Source organism: Marmota monax, unplaced genomic scaffold, assembly GCF_021218885.2.
Source record: "Marmota monax isolate L192 unplaced genomic scaffold, Marmota_monax_Labrador192_F-V1.1 WCK01_AAM20220418_F8-fsc00042, whole genome shotgun sequence".
Taxonomy (NCBI): Eukaryota; Metazoa; Chordata; class Mammalia; order Rodentia; family Sciuridae; genus Marmota; species Marmota monax.
The window spans coordinates 5,686,891-5,701,191 of record NW_026693008.1 but is presented as its reverse complement, the minus strand read 5'-3'; the positions used below and the strand labels follow the sequence as shown (position 1 = coordinate 5,701,191).

At 36.8% G+C, this 14,301-nt stretch overlaps 1 protein-coding gene across 7 annotated transcripts in view; it reads right to left on the bottom strand.

Annotated features, from left to right (window-relative positions):
• Positions 1-14,301, bottom strand: part of Fhit (fragile histidine triad diadenosine triphosphatase) — a 1,445,121-nt gene that overhangs the window by 1,118,436 nt on the left and 312,384 nt on the right. The window contains exon 1 of one of the 7 annotated variants that reach the window (XM_046453015.2): positions 4,927-5,038. The exons of 5 other annotated variants lie outside the window; for them this stretch is intronic. The gene's annotated coding sequence lies outside the window, so the exon portion shown is untranslated. Of the gene's footprint in view, positions 1-4,900; positions 5,039-14,301 lie in introns of those variants that run through there. One more of the 7 variants, XM_046453016.2, reaches the window with a different exon arrangement.

Genomic DNA, 14,301 nt, shown 5'->3' with positions numbered 1-14,301 from the left:
CACTAAAACAACATTACAGTACTGAAATATACTGAAAAATAGGTCTTCCCACCCATGCCGTTAATAAAATAATGTACAGTCTTTAACCTATGATTAAAAGAACATATAGACATACATTTTAAATTTCTATGGCCACAAAAAGAGGCAAATAACAAATTTTCACTTAACAGTATCGTAGAATTGTTTTATATAGATATGTTCTTTGTGATGGCTTAATTTATACTAAAAAAAGATTACAAAAGTAAAGATACTCCACAATTTATTTACCAAGTACCCTACTGCTTAGACATTTAAGTTCTTTTAATACATTTATTGTTAAAAGTAATGATGATGAACATTTTTATACACATAATTTTATGCACCTGCCTGGCTACTTTTCTAAGATAAATTAGTCCAAAGGACAATTCTAGGTCAAAGGGTACATGTGCATTTAATTTTGATAGCTATGGCCAAATAGCTTTCCAAAGACAACATACCAGTTCACATTTTCATTCATGATACCAATACATCCTGCACTGAAAGAATTCTAAAGAACCACTAGTTCATCACCATTTTTCTGCCAACTGATTCCTTCCCTCTGAAATGGGGTAGGGGTAAAAATCACCCAGTTTTGTTTATAACGAGAGGCAGGTTATAATTATTATTGCCCCCAGTTCAAGGCCATTTCATTACTTACTGCACACTGTCCTCACCATGCTGTCATGTTAACTGGTCAGACAGATCCTTAATTTCCACATCTCAGAATACAGATTATCTGCATTCTGCAGACATCTGCAAAAAAGCCATTCGTAAACGCATATTTCATGGCTGAATATTTTTACATAACATCAGCTGGAGCCCATCGTTCTAGCATTCTCGCCAAGTGTCACAACCTGCTCTATTATATCAATAAGCAGCTTCAATTAGTCATTTTCTCCCTGTGGTGACGATAGCTATAATAGCACACAGTGGTCTGATGAAGTTTGTAATACAAAGTGGAGATGCAGATATTAAAAGGAATGCAATACAGAATTAGAACAGCACACACACACACACACGCAAAAAAAAAAAAAATTCCACCTCCCAAATAGTCATTTGGAGGAATTACATTTCTGAAACAGTACCCAAGAATGAATACAAAAATTCAATTACTTTTGAAAAAGATGACAAATAAATTCACCATGGGAACACAATCTTGCCCCACATAGACTCCTGGGTTTTTATTGGCTAATTCGTCATTAAGTGTCATCTCAAAAATAACTATCAATAAAATAACTATTTAGTAAACAAAAAGAAAATGTAAGTCTTACATAGAATTATAAAATGCAAATAAATGCCCATCAAAAAATGCTACGTTGAATGCATTATACAGCAGTCAATAAATTAGAAGGCATGACACAGTTGGCTCTACCACTTCTCACTTTGTCCACTCAGATCCCTGGGCTCCAGGCCAGACTCACCTCCCAGGCATAGAGCCAGTGCCTCTGGAGAGCCTGCCTCTCCTCTTGTTCCCTTCAGCCCCTTTTATACATGACAGATGAAATGATCTTTACAAAATATAAATTGGATCACATCAATCCCTTCCTTCTAGCCCTCCAGTGGTTTATCTCATAATTAAAACCTAAAATTTTACCATGGCTCATAAGGTCCTACATAGTGTCCAACACAGGGTCCAACATATCCCATTTGTGACATATCCCATTTGTGTCCCTCTCCTCCTCCCATATGCCTCCACCAAACCCTCAGGCCCTCAGGTCTTACCACTGCTTCTAGCTGGAATTTTTGTCCCCCCACCCCCGATATTCATGTGTCCTTCCTTCACTTAATTCAGGTCTGTCCTTAAACTTTACCTCATCACAGAGGGATTCCTGGACCACTCAATCTAAAACATTTGGGTTATCTTTTAGATTGACACTATGTTATGTAGTAATATGTGTATCAATTTTTAATATTCTCTTTTAGAATGTAATTTCCATAAAGACAAGAAGAAGGAAAAATACAAACTGTGGATCCCAACCAGATACAAAACCACACTATTACTGTGAACTATGCCCATAGTTAAGAAAATAGCATCTCACTTATTTTGCTAAATTCATTTAACTCAGCAAATGTTTAATGAACTCTTACTAGATAAGGCGTTCCAGAATTATAGACACCAGTGTGCATACCTTAAACAGTCTGAAGAAAGAAATTTACACATAGTTTAGGAGCTAAGTCACAAAATATGAACTATTGAAATAACAAATGAAAATGTTAATGATCAGAGGATGACATGAGCGGGGCAGATGCAGGTGTCAGGGAATACTGAGGAACAGGGACACGTGTAGACTGAGAGGGTGAAGGCAAGTTTCAAAAAGAAGGATGAAGAGGATCTGGGAAAGGAAACCAGGAGAAGGAAGGCATTCTGGTGAGAGCGTAATAGGAGCAAAGACAGATTATACTAGGGTTGCCCAAACATCTGGGCAGGAAACCCTAGGGCTATATGCTCTACTACCAGGACAAACCAAGAAATACTAGTTACATCTTTTTCCATTCTCTTTTAATCCTTCTAATTCATTCAACGAGGCAGTAAAAATTCAGCACTGTTATTTTAAAACACTTTTGTAACACTTGATAATCTCAACTGCAGCTTTTTTTCCCCTCTTTTTTCCCCCTGTATTTCTCTCTAAAGGACCAGATGGCTGGGACACTATCTGCCAGACACAGAGCAGAATCCACTTCTAAAGTCAGCAAAGAGGACGCCATTGAGACCACGCCAAATTAAGCTCTTGTCAAGATGCAAGAGGCCTCGAATCATGCTAAGGATTTTGGAAAATATCCTGAAGGGCTGTGGGTTTTCAACTTGTTTCAAAGCCAAATTCTTTGGAAACAAGCCCTTTGTATGTGAGAGTGGCATGCCATTTATTTTCATGGCAGTATGAAATATGGCAATCTTCAATTTCATTATACAAACTTAAAGACAGGGTAGAAAGAAGTAAATACAACTTCACACTATATATGAAGTACAAAAGCATAACCGCAATTACAGTCTTAAGCTCTTTTTTTAAGTGTCTCTGTCAATTAGAATCTGGAAAAGATACAGATGACACACACAAAATACTCATATGAGGCCATCTGCAGAACTATTTACAAAAGTGTGGGAAAACCAAAGGTTAATGCAGTGTCTGGGGACAAGGAAGGTGCCCACAGAGCACCTTCCCAGCCCAGGGCAGAATAGATTGTAGGTATGAAGGGATAAAGGAAGACAATACACAAAAAAGAGCTGTTTTCAACTATTTTGAATACTTTCTAGGTATTAACCTATTATTTGCTAACATTAGCTATATGTTAGTTATAGAGAATAAAGAGCATTTAACCTAAATCTCAGCTTTCACTCACTAGCTGTGTGAGCTTATGAGGCTCACTGAACTTACTTTTGTCAATAAAATGATGGAAATACTATCAGTATCCACTATAAGGTTGGTGTGAGAAGCAAAGGAATTAATGCATGTCAAAAGCTTTGCATAGTATTCATCTATAATAAACATGTGTTTTGGTAGGAAGGGAGGGTCACATTAGTATCAAAAATTTTTAATATAATTTATGTGAGAAAAACTTAAAAGTTGTAGATTCAAATTGTAGTAAGTTAATAATTTGACTTGGCAAAAAGTAAAAAAAAAAATCCACATTATTCCATGCTATTGATAAAATATTTCAAAGGCATACAAAGAAAGAAAAATATTGGAGGTGAGTGGGGTTGAGAATGGTGGTGATTAGCAGTGGCAGAGGGGTGGGCAGTAAAGACCTCCAAGAGAGGATCATTTTTTAAATGAGACCAATATAAGACCTGTAAGAGGAATTCGCTCAGGAAAGGTGGGAAGCAGTCTAAGCAGAGGGAACCCAACATGCCAAAGCCATGGGGAAAAGGAAATATCACAGGTTCAATCAACTGTATAATCAGTGAGTGCAAGAGTAAAGGGGACTTGGGGAGAATTGTGGCCAGGGATGGAAACATTTCAGCTACACTTAAAGAATCTAAATTACATTCCTCTCCAGGGCAAGGGAAAGCCCTTGAAGGTTTTTAAGCAGGGGAAAGGCATGATTAGATTATTGTAATTAGAAACCCATTGCTAAGGGGAAGGGGGTGGTGATAGACTCTTGATTCAGGAGTCAGGAAATGAATAAGAAAAATGGAGTCTCAAACCTCATGTTTACTATTTTGTTTATAAAATATTACACACAATTTTTCCTTGAGTTAACTGTATAAGTGTTCTGTGTAAGTGTGTAAGTGTAAATTATAAGATGTTCATTCATCGAGATATTTATTGAGCACCTAATATATAAATGGAAATATTTTTAGATAGGGACAGAAGGAGAAAACTCACAGTGTAAAAATACTAAGACTTGAAACACAAAGGACATTTCTGAGAGATGGGTAAAATTCCAAAGGGGGAAGAAGCAGTATCTATGATAAAACATGTGCCAGTATGAATGAACATACAATGTACAGGTAATGTTTAAACTACTCCCTCAACAAGAATTGACTAAGCACCTCCTATATGCACTGGTGATATAATAGTGAATGAGAAAAGGCTTAAAAATATGACAATAAATTTTCTCATTATATATAATGGTAGGTCAATTATCAAGAGTGTAATGAGGAAGAAAAACAGAAGAACAGTGCCTTAATTTAAGGAGTCTTGGAGACACAATCAAGTATTTTTAATTAAAAACTTCTCTGTGGAGAACAGACAGCCTTCAAAAGCTTGTACAAACTGTAAATGAACTATATGCAAATATATTAGTGACATTATAGCTTTCAAAATGACATTATAACTTTTAAAAAGTCAAATAGCTTTGAATGTCAAATGCCAACCCTCCACTGCAAAAAATTCATGACCATCATGAATTAGCCAGTTAATCCCAAACCAAAGTAACCTACTTGAAAGTGAAATGCCCATTCCTTACACTGAGTAGGAGAAATGCTTCAAATGCAGGCAGACCTTCCCTTTGTTTTCAGAGAATCCTGGAGTTGATAGACCCAGAAAGCCAGACTGGATCCACTTGGCAGCTAAGAAATGGGGAGATGTGTTCCCAGCCCAATACTAAGTTTTCCACCTCAGTCCCTGATCATGCCAAGACATCACAGTGCAATAATAGTAATTTAATAATGCAGCCGGCCAGCCTCTGCCCACAGTAGAAAGCACAGGAAAATAAATGAGGCTTGCAAGCCAAATAGAGGGAAACTTCTCCAGGCAGCGCCTGCAGCAGGGAGATACCTGGAAATGAAATAGCAGCTAGTTTCTCCATTCATTATGCAGGAGGCAAACCTTAAAAGGTAGTCTGGAAAGGTGAAGTTCTTAAAATGGAAATAAATAAATAAGCACACATGCTATGGTGGGATCTCTGAAAATGGCTCTGAAGGGCTGAACATAGATTTTTCCATGGGGATGTAGGAAAGTTCCATCAGATATCAAGGGAGGTAATTATTCCTGAATTGTGTGGGCACATTTGCTGGATAAATTGGCCTCCTCGACTTCATCTTTTCATGTGGGCACCAGATACAGAAACCAAGTTTAAACTCCACAGTGTTCTCTCTGGCTTTTATCATAATAGAAACAAAACTGTGCACTGAGTACTTGGCAAATCAGTGTAGTGTTAGATGGGGACCCATTATGTTTGACCTTCATGTTGTTGCTTCTTCTAACAGAAAAGCCTCAGAAACTCAGATAAAATACATAATGTCGAGGAGGTGCCCACGTCCACAAAGAAGATATTGTTTGGGTAATATAAAAATTATATAAGTGGAAATTAGTGATTTCTGAATTTTTTAATGTCAATTGGTCTGTTATCTGCTCAGATTTTAAAAATGTACCTAGAAATGATGGAAGCTGTTTACCGAATCATGATATGAACATGGTAAGCCATCAGCCGTGTCCCTTTCTTCTCTGTCTTTCCTCTCTAATTATCAGGACAACTCTAACATTTCTCCATCTTAGCTTCTTTATAAAAAATTCTGACAGGTAACTGCCATCCACTATCACTTCTGAGACAGTAGAGAAATGTCAGAGGGGGAATGGTTAATTAAAACTGTGGAATCCAGTTTGCATCCTCTCACAGTCAATAAAGGTACAATTAAAGATAGCTCTCAGTACATGATGCAACAAATATAAGTCGCATTCTTAAGTAACATTTGTTTTTAAAAATCAAAAATCATTAATGTTAACTATTTGGTAAATATCTTGCTTCATTGGCCATAAAACTCCTTCAGCTCAACTAGGATGGTGGATTGAATACTGAGATCCATTAAGAAGCTATTTTCTAGCAATAAGCCAAGGAACATGTCTACAGTCTGCAAGTAATTTACAGAAATAAAAACTGTGCCTGAATATCCCACACAGGCTTGCCTGAGTTGTCATCTTTTATAAAATATCCTCACGCTCCCAAGTTACTCCAAAAATATTTTAAAAAGAAATGGTATAGAACAGCAGTTAAGAGTTCAGACTCTAGAGTTAAATGGTGTGTGTTTCAACACTGCCTCTGCTACTTATTAAACATGAAACTGTAATCACTTTATTTCACTTTTGGAGCCTCTGTTTCCTTATCTGTCAAATGAAGAAAACACCACTCTTCATAGGGCTGCTGAAAAGGATTAAATTAGATAATTTACATAAGGTATTTAAAACAGTGAATAGAACTTTATAAAGGCTAATAAACGTCAACTGTTTCTCTTATTTGATACTTTAATGATCAATAATTTTCTTCCCTAAAAGGGTCTGGCAATTTAAGAATATTCATATAGTGGGCTTGGATTGTGGCTCAGTGGTAGAGCCCTTGCCTGACATGTGTGAGGCACTGGGTTCGATTCTCAGTGCCATAGATAAATGTTAGGGTCTGTAAACAAGTCAAGATGGCGTCTGGCATTTTGCCAGAGGGAGTGGTTTGTGAAGCAATGCCAGCAAGCCATTAAATTAAGTGTGGAGATTCCTTATTGGTTGACTGCTGTATCTAGTTTATGTTAATTAAGATAAGCTGTGTGGAATGTATATATACCCCTCCTGTCCTACAATAAATGGCTCCCACTCCTGCTGTATCAATGTACACAAGTTGCTCGTCACCCCCCCACCCCCGCCCCGTTATTTTGCTACAGCCAGACTGCGGCAGATAAATAAATTAATAAAGTTCTATAAACAACTAAAAATATTTTTAAAAAAGAATATCCATATACTTGATATACAATTGCTTTCCCTTATTGATGGGAGCTACATTCCAAGACCCACCAGTGGATACATGAAACCACAGATAATACTGAACATATATTCTATGTTTTTTCCTATACATACTTTGTCACTTAAAGGAAACATTTTTATAGCTTCTCTTTGGCACATGTAAATTACCAGCATCATACTCTTTGGGGCCTCTATAAAATAAAATTAAACATTACTTGAACATAAGCACTGCAATACCTCAACAGTGGATCTGAAAACCAAGAAAGCTACTAAATGACTAATGGGAGAGTAGTAAATGCGGTGCAGATACGCTGGACAAAAGGATGATTCACATTCCAAGTAGGAGAGAGATATCATCATACTACTCAAGTAGGACAGAGATATCATCATACTACTCAAAATGGTACATGGTTTGAAACTTAGGAATTGTTTGTTTCTGTAATTTTCAATTTAATAATTTGGGGTCACAGTTGACCACAGGTAACTGAAACCTCAGGCAGTCAAACTACAGATAAGTGAGGACTACTATATACTCATTCATTTACAATATTGTATTATTCACTTTTCCACATAAGACTAATGAAGTGACATTTCAGAATCCCTTAGTTCTGAACACTGACATTCATTTCTAGTATAGATCTGCAAAGGATAATGAAGGGGTCAAATCACTTCAAAAGCTGTCAGCCTCTACCCGCCCCCCCCTGTTTTATGAACAAACTCCACATGAGTCCAGCTGCACCTCTCAGGGAACACATCTGAAAGTTCCTGATTTATAGAAATATTTATTTTGGGGTTTGGGGTTTATTTTTCCAGGTTTATCTCTGGGAGAGCTTGCTAAAGCTGACAGTACAGCAATTTTATTAAACCTTGTTCAATTTCAACATTTTCAAAAAAGCATATAGAAACCACACTGGCAGTGGCTATTAAAATTTCCCAGTAGATGCCAAAAATAATAAAAGGACACTTAAATGACCATTTTTGAGCAGAGCCAACAGCATGTGGCCTAATTATCCAACTATGTGAAAAATTCTATGGATTTTTACCAGAGTACAAGAGTTTGATATGCACAATTCAGAACGTAAATGCTTACTTCACCATGTATGCAGAGTTTTTCAAGTCTAAATATTAGGCCCAGGTTTATTTGCCTCCTAATTAACTTAGAAGAAATGACAAATGGACTATACAGTAAGAAGTTGATATGATCCACTGGAAAGACACTGGTGAGTACAAGTAAAGAAAACAACATTGTGTAAAGTGTTTTCTTTTATTTATGTCCATTCAAACCTCTTGAGTTTGGAATCATTATGCACATTTTATAGGTTAGGAAACCAATGCTCAGAAAAAGTAAATGCCTACACAATTGAATAAGTATCAGAGGTGGGGTTTTGGTATTCTCTACTCGCCCCTTCACGTGCATTTTGCACTCTTCTCTGCCCTGCTAGAGATCTCTTCTTTAAAGAACTTTGCTTATTTTTTAACTTGTTTTTCTTTTGGAGATGGGGTCTTGCTATGTTGCCCAGGCTGGTCTTGAACTTCTGGGCCCCAGTAATCCTCCCACCTCAGCCTACCAAGTGCGGGAAGTATAGGCATGCAACACTGCACTGATTTCTATGGAAATTTATAGACTGAGCACCCATGCTCTTTTGCTTCTCTTAGGCTCAGACTATGGTGGGCAGGATCAAGAAATCAGAAGATAGGAGGAAAGAGTTCAGGTATTTATTCCCCATCTCCTTTCTCCTCCCACCCCATTTCTTATCTGTGAGTTCTGATAAGTGCCCATGTTCCTCTACCTATGACTAGAGTTCCTATCTAAGGCCCCTCTTTCAGGCTGGGCTGTAGCTCAGTGGTAGAGCACTCACCTAGCATGTGAGAGGGCCTAGGTTTGTTCCTCAGCACCACATAAAAATAAATAAAATAAAGGTATTGTGTCCAACTACAACCAAAAAACAAACAAATAAATAAATAAATAAAATAAAAAGTCCCCTCTTTCTCGTTCCTCACTAGGACTATCACTGGGTTCAGGTAACTCTGCTCTCTCCTTTTGTCACTTAAGACTTTCCATAGTTGCCTCACCATCCTTTTGGTTCCTGTAACTCTAAATACATCTCTATCAGTATTCCAATCTCTGAGCCCTCTGTGAGCCCTCAGTTTGAGTGTGAAATCCCTTTTCTACTGGAGAAAAAAAGGTGGTCCTCGCAGTTGATATTTTCCTCTCTTGGCTTCCCCTGCTAACATGTGCTCATAGTGAGACAATCCACCCTACCCACATAGCCATTCTTATAACAAGCATGATTAAGGATGAGCCTAACTATATTGTTACCTATGTGTTGGTGGATAGTTTGAAACAGTAGTTTTCCCCTCTCCTGCAGTCAACCATTCACTTAAATTATGTGTTGTTCTGAGTAGCATGATGAAATCTCATTTCACCCTGCTGCATCCCATCTGAGACATGAAGCATCCTTTTGTCTAATGAATCCATGCCATAGATGCTACCTACCCATTATTCACTTAGAAGCTGTCTTATTGGGATCAAGTGTCAGAGTATTGTAGTGCTATGTTAAATTAACTCTTACGAAGTAGATGACAATGCCTATGTCATCACCTCACTTCAGCTCATCATGGAGGCACTATATCATCTCACATCAGCACAAGAAGGGCAAGCACAGTACAATAAAATATTTTGAGAGGGAGAAGCCATATTCACAGAACTTTATTATTGTACATTTTGTTATAATTGTTCTATTTTATTATTACTTATTGTTGTTAATCTCTTAACCATACCTAATTCATAAATTAAATGTTATCATATCCAGTATATATAGAATTTGGTATTCTCTGGGGTTTTAAACATCTACTAAGAAGGATCCAAGATGGTGGGCCAGAGGGAGGCAGCATTCTGTGTCACTCCATGAACTGGGTCTCAACTAGTGGGAATATGCTTTGCTCAGTGATAGAGGACCACTCCACAGCTCCACATGCAGGAATCACGGCCACCATGCCATGTGGGGCCCCAGCCTAAATGTTAGAACAGGACTCCCACCCAACTCCAGACTACTCACCCACACAGGCCTCCCTGGTACCTTTGCGGGACCACCTGCCCTAGTACTGGTGCAGAATTCCCAGATGCCACTTCCACGAAGAACACTCAGCCCCTACCCATGTGCAGGAACTCCAGCAGCCACTCCAATGTGGACCCCCATCTACAAATGTTGGGTTCCCCAGGAGCCTCCATCTTGGGACTCGGTAGATTCTGCCATAGTCCCCTAATAGCAGTAGCCTGCCTGTACCTGGGGACATCACAGGCTCTGAAGAAAGCTGATAGCTGCAACACTGCACACCACAGAGCTCATCCCTGAATGCATCATACAACGCCATTGCCCAGCTCCCCCAACCCAAACAGACACCCCATCATTGAAAGCAGCAGCCTTTATCTTGGGTCACTTTCATCACCATCTTTAGTCAGGGGAAACTACCAGTTTGGAACACCAGATAGTCAGGTGACATATTGGAACTCTACAGTGGCACATAAGCCTATAGGGTAAAAATGGTAACGCCTTGGATCCACAGAGCTAGAAAGAAAGACACATGAGCAACATGAAAAGACAAGGGAAAAAAGTGCCCCAAACAAATCAATATACCACATTATTGGAATCCATGGCCAGCAAAACACATGAAATTACAAAGAAAGAGTTCAGGATGTACATAATTAAAGTATGATATAAGACAGCAAATACAGGCAGCAAAAATCATTTTGACAAAGAGCTACATAAGCAAATGCAGGAAGCAAAAGATTACTTCAATAGGGAGATAGAGTTCTAAAGAAATCCTTGAAATGAAAGAAATAATAAACCAAATTAAAAGCTCAATGAAAGCATCACCAACAGAAATTGGCACTTGGAAGACAGGAACAAATAACCAAATAACCCCGAATGCTAATGGCCTAAATTCACCAATCAAAAGACATAGGCTAGCTGAATGGATTTAAAAAAAAAAAAGACTAAATATGTAATCTTGAGAAGAATGCAGACCACACAGTGAAAATGGTAAGTAACCATAGTAAGACATTCAAGAAATATGGGATAGCATAAAAAGACCAAATTTAAGAGTTATTGGGATAAAAAAAAGAAAGGTCTAGAGTTCCAAACCAAAAGAATGGACAGTCTATTCAAAGAAATAATATCTAAAAATTTTCCAAACATGAAGAAAAAATTGGAAAACCAAATTCAAGAGACTTACAGGACACCAAATGTACAAAATCAGAACAGATCCACACCAAGGCACATTATAATGAAAATGCCTAGTATAGAGAATAAGGAGAGAATTTTAAAAGCCATGAGAGAAAGGAATCAGATTACATATAGGGGGAAACCAATTAGGTTATGTGCAGATAATAACCAATTAGGTTATTTTTCAAACCAGATTCTGAAAGCTAGAAGATCCTGGAACAACATATATCAAGCTCTGAAAGAAAATGGATGCCAAGAATTTTGTATTCACCAAAATTAAGCTTTAGATTTGATGATGAAATAAAAACCTTCCATGATAAACAAAAATTAAAAGAATTTAAATCTGGAAAATCTGCACTACAGAACATACTTGGCAAAATATTCCATGAAGAGGAAATGAAAAACAACAATGAAAATCATCAGAGGGAGGTATTACACTAAAGGAAAAGCTAACCAAAGGAAAAACCAAGTCAAGTTAAATAACAAAAATGGCTGGGATTGCAAATCATGTCTCAATAATAACCCCAAATTCTAATGGCCTAAACTCACCAATCAAAAGACATAGCCTAGCTGAATGGATTCCAAGAAAAAAAAAAAAAAGACCCAACAATATGCTGCCTCCAAGAGACAGACTGAAGGTGAAAGGTTGGGAAAAAATCATACCATTCACATGAACTGAGGAAGCAAGCAGGGGTTTCCATTAAATATCAAATAAAGTAGACTTTAAGCTAAAGTTAATCAAAAGGGACAAAGAAGGACATTTCATACTGCTCAAGGGAACCATACACCAAAAAGACGTAACAATAATAAATATATATGCCCCAAACAATGGAGCATCTATGTCCATCAAACAAACTCTTCTCAAGTTCAAGAGTCAAATTGACCACAACAAAATAATTCTGAGTAGCTTGTTCACTACTGGATAAATCTTCCAAACAAAAGCTGAACAAAGAAACTATAGAACTCAATAATACAATCAATAACAGATTTAACTGACATTTATAGAATATTCCATCCTTCAACAAGTGAATACAGTTTCTTCTCAGCAGCACATGGATCCTCCTCTAAAATAGACCATATATTATGCTACAAAGCAACTCTTAACAAATACAAAAAAATAGAAATACTACCATTCTATCAGATCACAATGTAATGAAATTAGAAATCAATGATAAAATAAAAACTAAAAACTACTTGAACAACTGGAGACTAAATAATATGCTACTGAATGAACAATGGGTTGAAAAAGACATCAACGAGGATTCTTAGAGGTAAATGAAAACACTCATTTAAAAGATTTTTAGAGGTAAATGCGAACACTGATATAACATATATAAATCTCTGGGACACTATGAAGGCAGTACTAACAGGAAAGTACATTGCATGGAGTTCATTCCTTAATAGAAGAAAAAGTCAACAAATAAATGACTTATCATTACATCTCAAAGCCCTAGAAGAAAAAGAAAAACATATCAACACCAAAGGCAGTAGAAGACAGGAAATCATTAAAATTAGAGCTGAAAGCAATAAAATTGAAACAAAAGAAACAATTGAAAAAAATTGGTGAACCAAAAAGTTGGTTCTTTGAAAAAATAAAATAAAATTGATAACATGCTAACAAAGAGAAGGAGAGAGAAAACTCAAATCACTAATATATGTGATGAAAAAGGAGAGATCACAATAAACACTATAGAAATACAGAAGATAATTAGAAACTATTTTGAAAACTTGTACTCCAATAAAATAGAGAATATTGAAGGCATCAGCAAATTTCTAGAGGCATATGAGTTGCCCAAATTGAATCAGGATGATATACATAATTTATACAGACCAATTTCAAGCGATGATATAGAAGATGCCATCAGAAGCCTACAAACCGAGAAAAGCCCAGGACCAAATGGATACACAGCTGAGTTCTACAAGACCTATAAAAAAAATAATACCTATACTCTACAAATTATTTCATTAAATAGAAAAAGACAGAGCACTTCAGATTCATTCTATAAGGCCAATATCACCCGGATTCCAAAACCAGGCAAAGACACATCAAAGAAAGAAAACTTCAGACCAATATCTCTAATGAATAATGACGCAAAAATTCTCAATAAAATTCTGGCAAAGTGAATACAAAAACATATCAAAAAGATAGTGCACCACGATCAAGTAGGGTTCATCCCAGGGATGCAAGGTTAGTTCAATATACAAAAACCAATAAACATAATTCATCATATCAATAGACTTAAAGATAAAAATCACATGATCATCTCAATTGATGCAGAAAAAGCATTCTACAAAATACAGCACCCATACATGTTCAAAACACTAGAAAAACTAGAGATAACAGGAACATATCTCAACATCATGAAAGCTATCTATGCTAAGCCCCAGGCCAACATCATTCTAAATGGAGAAAAATTGAAAGCATTCCTTCTAAAAACTGGAACAACACAGGGATATACTCTTTCACCACTTCTATTTAACATAGTTCTTGAAACACTAGCCAGAGCAATTAGACAGACAAAAGAAATTGAAGGGATACAGATAGGATAAGAAGAACTCAAATTAGCACCATTCGCCAACGATATAATTCTATACCTAGAAGACCCCAAAAATTCCACCAGAAAACTCTAGAACTAATAAATGAATTCAGCAAAGTAGCAGGATACAAAATCAACACTCATAAATCAAAGGCATTTCTGTATATCAGTGAGAAATTCTCTGAAATGGAAATGAGAAAAACTACTCCATTTACAATAGCTCAAAAAAAAACGAAATAAAATACTTGAGAATCAACCTGACAGAAGAGGTGAAAGACCTCTACAATGAAAACTACAGAATGCTAAAGAAATAAATTTAAAAAGGCCTTAGAAGATGGAAAGATCTCCCTT